A 6339-nucleotide genomic window follows, 5' to 3' on the forward strand; every position below is an offset into this window, starting at 1 on the left:
CCCGCCTAATATTTGGGAAGAGGACCTGGGCCTCTATATATAGGACTAGCCACCATCGTAGAGAGGGGATCTGATCTGGGACCGGATCCACTCCACCAAGGCACACACTCGCCAAGCATAAGAGCACCTCTCCTCAGGAGGCTGTTCTTCCCTTGTAACTATTCATCCTCAGCCAAATAGGCAATCCACCACACCACACTAGACTAGGGTATTACACCACATCGGTGACCCGAACCAGTATAAATCTTGTGTCCCTTTGTTCTGCGAGTTCAACGTGCTGAGCCTTGAGATCGTGGTGAGGGTGAGAGCTTGGGGGAGGAGAGATCTTCGTGCGCACCCAGTGTTCGAACCTCAAGGGTTTTGCCGAAACCCGAAATCCGACAGCTACAGAGTCTTGTAGCGGTGGAACTTCTGATCTAGGGTTATCCCGAGGGTTTTTGGAATATTTGGGAATTTATAGGGCGAAGAGGCAGTGCGGGAGGCCACCAGGGTGGGCACAACCCACTTGGGCGCGTCTGGGCCCCCAGGCACGCCCTAGTGGGTTGTGCCCCCCTCGGGACACCCCTTAGGTGCTGATCTGGCCTATTGGTTGTCTTCTGGTCCATAAAAAATCCACAAAAAGTTTCACGGTGTTTGGACTCCGTTCGGTATTGATTTCCTGCGATGTAAAAAACAAGCAAAAAACAACAACTGGCACTGGGCACTGGGTCAATAGGTTAGTCCCAAAAAATGATATATAAAGTTGCTATAAAATGATTTTTAAACTTCCAAGAATGATAATATAATAGCATGAATACTTCATAAATTATAGATATGTTGGAGACGTATCAGCATCCCCAAGCTTAATTCCTACTAGTCCTCGAGTAGGTAAATGATAAAAGAAATAATCTATGAAGTGTGAATGCTAGCAAAGTGCACAAGTTTGATCAATGATAATTTCAATCACTTTTCCTAGCATCATAACAGCAATTCTTTCCTATAAAACTTCTCATGTTAAAGTAGCAACCAATTCACATGTTAAGGTTCAAACAACGAATTCTCTTGAAACTCAACAACCTATGTTCTCAGTCACCAAGCAATTGTAATTCAACTTATTCAACAGAGTTTAAGTAAGAGCTTCACATACTCAATCATCATGTAGTCTTCTATGATTGCTAACACTCACCTCATACACATGAGCAAAACGTTTCAACCAGACACATAGAAAGATATAGGCTTATAATTTTGCCTCCCAACGTATTCACCTCAAGGGTGATGTCAACAATAATAACTCATGCTACCCATATCCAACTGGATATATGTGCCTAGATCTTTACTCACCACATGATGCTTGCCAAAAGAGAAAAATAAAAAGGAATAGAGAGAAAAACTTTGACTCTTGCATGAAAGTAAATACATAAAAGTAAAACGTAGGCCCTTCGCAAAGGGAGGCAGAGGTTGCCATGCGCTTTTTGTTTGTATGCTCAATCCCTTAGTGCAAAGGAATGTCACGTTATATTGCCCCTTATGATAGCAACCTTTATTATGTAGTCTGTCGCTTTTATTCTTTGCCATCACGAGTTCATACAACGCTCGATTTTCTCTTACACTAAATGATCTAACACTTTTAGAAGCAATATTTATTGCCTTATTGCACCGATGACAACTTACTTGAAGGATCTTGCTCAATCCGTAGGTATGCACGGTGGACTCTTGAAAATTAGATTTGGGTTTAAGGGTTTTTGGATGCACAAGTAGTATCTCTACTTGGTGCGGAATTTTTGGCTAGCAAAGATGGGGGCAAGCACCACATGTTGAAGGATCTATGACAATATAACTTCTATGTGAATATGAACAAACATAAATCATTAGTTGTCTTCCTTGTCCAATGTCAACAATTTTGCCATATAATATTTTGATTGGGCTCACAATCACAAAAGATTTCCAAGATAGTGTATTTGCATGTGAAAGTTCTCTTCCTTCTACTAACCATTCATGAATTGCTTGTATGACCAATATGGTGATTGTCAAGCTTCAAAAGATTTCACTTCGTAAACCCAATGTGAAGCTACCACTAGGCATGATATGAACATATAATTTCGGCTTCATTATATTCAATTTATTCAACAATTTACTCATAGGATATAAGTGAAGCATAAGAGTAAATGACAAGCTACTCCAAAAAGATATAAGTGAGGATCAAACAAGTAGTTAAGTAAATGGGTAGCTATTTGAGGACTCTCTCTTATTTAAAAACTTTCAGATCTAAGTATTTTATTAAAACAACAAGTAAAACAAGACAAAATGACATTCCAGGAATAGCACAACTCGAGTGAAGACGCAAAAACTTAGGCTCAACCGATACTAACCTATAAATGTTGAAGAAGAAAGGTGGGATGCCTACCGGGGCATCCCAAAGCTTAGATGCTTGAGACTTCTTGAAATATTATCATGGGGTACCTTGGGCATCTCCAATCTTGAGCTTTTGTGTCTCCATAATTCCTCTCATATCACGGTTTTCCTAAATCTCAAAAACTTCATCCACACAAAACTCAACAAGAACTCGTGAGATAAGTTAGTATAAAGCAATGCAAAGCCTTATCATTCTCTACTGTAGTAAATCACCAAAATTATTATTCAACATTGCATACTAAATGCCTCTGCATATTTAATACTCCTATCCTCAAATAGAATCATTAAACAAGCAAACATATGCAGACAATGCAAACATAACTGCAATCTCTCAAAACAGTATAGTCTGTAAAGAATGCAAGAGTATAAATACTTATTTAACTCCAAAAATTATGAAACTTTACCACACTGTAGAAAATTTATCCGATATTATTGTGCAAAAAATTTCAACATTTTATCACATTCTGACTTTTCTCGTAATTTTTGCAACATCGATAGACTTTCTGTTTTGAAACAGAAACTCGTATACTTGCAACATAAGCATGGTAAAGGCTATCCTTAACACTTTTATTGAAATAAAAGATGCAAAAACTTATTCTAAATAACATCAAGTAAATCCTAACAAAATAAAATGACGCTCCAAGCAAAACACATATCATGTGACGAATAGAAATGTAGCTCCAAGTGAGGTTACCGATAATGTTGGAGACGAATGAGGAGATGCCTTCCGGGGCATCCCCAAGCTTAGTTGCTTGGATCCTCCTTGGATATTAACTTGGGGTTCCTTGGGAATCCCCAATATTAGGGTCTTGTCACTCCTTATTCTCCTCATATCAACATCTCACCACCAAAACTTGAAAACTTCAATCACACAAAACTTAACGGAACTTCGTGAGATAGGTTAGTATGATAAAGAGCAAACCATTTCACTTTGGTACTGTCAAAGACAAGATTCATAATTGTTTCCACACAATGCCTACTCTAGCATATCATTTCCACAGTTTATATTGAGCAATATAAGCCATAGAAACTAGAAAACAAGCAAACTATGCATTGAAAACAGAATCTGTCAAAAACAGAACTGTCTGTAGTAATCTGTACTCCAACCATAATTCTGCTACTCCAAAAATTCTGAAAACTTAGGATAACCTGGGAAATTTGTCTAGTAATCTTCTTCAGAAGGAATCAGCATTTTATCACTCATCTGTTAAAAATTAGGATTATCTTCCTGAGCGGAAAAGTTTCTGTTTTTCAGCAAGATCAAATCAACTATCACCATGGACCATCCCAAAGGTCTTACTTGGCACTTTATTGAAACAAAAGCAATAAAACATGATTACTAAAGTAGCCTAATTATGTGAACACACAAAAACAGTAGGTAAAAGTGTTGGGTTGTCTCCCAACAAGCGCTTTTCTTTAATGCCCTTTAAGGGATGATGAGTTCAGTGATGCTCACATAAAAGATAAGGATTGAAACATAACAAGAGCATCATGAATCATAAGTTCCTCTCTCATAATAATTTTCAGTAGCATCATGAATAGATTCATCAATGTAACCATCACATAAAACATTCTTTACATGATCCCCAAACATAGAAATTTTATTACTCTCCACATAAGAACATTTCTTTTCATTCACAATTGTGGGAGTATCATATGAAACTCAAATGCTATAAAAAATTTCCACATTAAAAGTGTAATTTTCATAAAAAGGGTAATCATAACTATGAGAAGTTTTTTAAATATAATCATCACTACTTTTTATAACATAAGTATCATCACAATAATCATCATAAGTAGCAACTTTGTTCTCATCATATATAGAAGGCATGCAATCATCATAGCAAATTTGATCATTCAAAGTAGGGGGTAAAAAGATAATCTTCATTAAACATAGCATCCCCAAGATTGGGACAAACATCAATTGCAGCAAATAAATTCTCAAACATTTCATTCTCATCAAACATAGCATCCCCAAGCTTGTGACTTGGCATATCATATATATCATAAGCATAATCACTCTCATCATTAATAGTATGAATAGCACCAACGGTATAACAATTGCTATCATCATAATTTCCCAAGTTGATGCAAAAAAGATTTCCAAGATTATAAGAAGTATCATTATCTTCCTAATCATAATTATCACAACAAGCAATAGGCATAACAAAATCATCATCAATAGTGCTCTCGCACATTGTGCCATAAGAGATAGAAGCAATATCATCATCAAGTGCATCATCCTCCACAATTATTTTTGATTCATTTTCATGAGGCACAGCAGTAATAGGAGAGATTGATTGGATAAGAAGCTCCTCTCCATTAACGATTCATCATAATAAACACTAGGAGGGTATTTGAAAATGTTTTCCCTTTCATTAGTACTCTCTTCATATTCTATTTGTTTTCTTGTCTTTAGATAATTGGAAATATAAGGATTCTCAATGCACTTTACCGTACAAAACATATAAATTTCCTCTAGATCAAAATCAAGAAATCTCTCGATATACGTTTCATTTCTTCATACCCCAAAAGAAGACTAAGCTCTTTATGATGCTCAAGGTAATCAAGTTATCACAATTTTTTGACACGGTTTGATCATGAAACAATTTGCATTGGATATTTAAATGACCACGTTCATTGCAAAAGTTCACAAGGATAGCGAAAAAAATTAAATCTTTCTACACAATCATCTAGCCTCTCTTGCAACTTTTTCGTTTCTAAATATTTATGCTTCTTACAAAATCTATCCTCCCTTTTTGGTGTGCAATTGCACTCCCAATTCACTCCGAAAAAATTGACATTCTTATAGGAGATGTCATTATCATGACTAATGCAATCATCATTAACATCATGGATATTCAAAGAATTCAAATTAGCAATAGTGCAATCATGCCCATCATCGAATGTTTTTATGCCATAAATTTTGCTGAATTCTTTTTCTAGCAATTGAACACAATTATCCGAATCCTTATTCTCAAGATAAACATTATAATGATAAAGAATAACTTGAGGTAACCCAATCTCCATTTTTTGTAATTTTCTTTTATAAACCAAACTAGTGATAAACAAGAAACTAAAAGATTCGATAGCAAGATCTAAAGATATACCTTCATGCACTCACCTCCCCGGTAACGATGCTAGAAAATAGCTTGATGTCTACTACGCAACTTTATTCTTGTAGACATGTGTTGGGCCTCCAAGCGCAGAGTTTTGTAGGATAGTAGCAATTTTCCCTCAAGTGGATGACCTAAGGTTTATACATCTGTGGGAGGCGTAGGATGAAGATGGTCTCTCGCCAACAACCCTGCAACCAAATAATAAAAATTCTCTTGTGTCCCCAACACCCCAAATACAATGGTAATTTGTATAGGTGCACTAGTACGGCGAAGAGATGGTGATACAAGTGTAATATGGATAGTAGATATTGATTTTTGTAATAGGAACAATAAAAAACAGCAATGTAGCAATTGATAAAACAGAGCACGAATGGTATTGCAATGCTTGAAATGAGGCCTAGGGTCCGTACTTTCGCTAGTGCAATCTCTCAACAATGATAATATAATTGCATCATATAACCATCCCTCAAAGTGCGATGAAGAATCACTCCAAAGTTCCTATCTAGCGGAGAACATAAGAAGAATTTGTTTGTAGGGTGCGAAACCACCTTAAATCTATTGTTTCCGTTTGATCTATTCAAGAGTTCGTACTAAAATAACGCAAAATTATTCTTTCCGTTCGATCTATCAAGAGTTCGTACTAAAATAACACCAAAACAAATTCAGATTCATAATACTCAATCCAACACAAATAAACTCAAAGAGTGCCCCAAGATTTGTACCGGACAAACAAAGACAAGAACGTGCATCAACCCCTATGCATAGATTACCCCAATGTCACCTCGGGAATCTGCAAGTTGACTGCCAAAACATAAATCAAGTGAAACAA

The sequence above is a fragment of the Triticum urartu genome, chromosome 5A, assembly GCF_056163025.1.
Source record: "Triticum urartu cultivar PI428250 chromosome 5A, HENAU_Tu73, whole genome shotgun sequence".
In the NCBI taxonomy this organism is placed as follows: domain Eukaryota; kingdom Viridiplantae; phylum Streptophyta; class Magnoliopsida; order Poales; family Poaceae; genus Triticum; species Triticum urartu.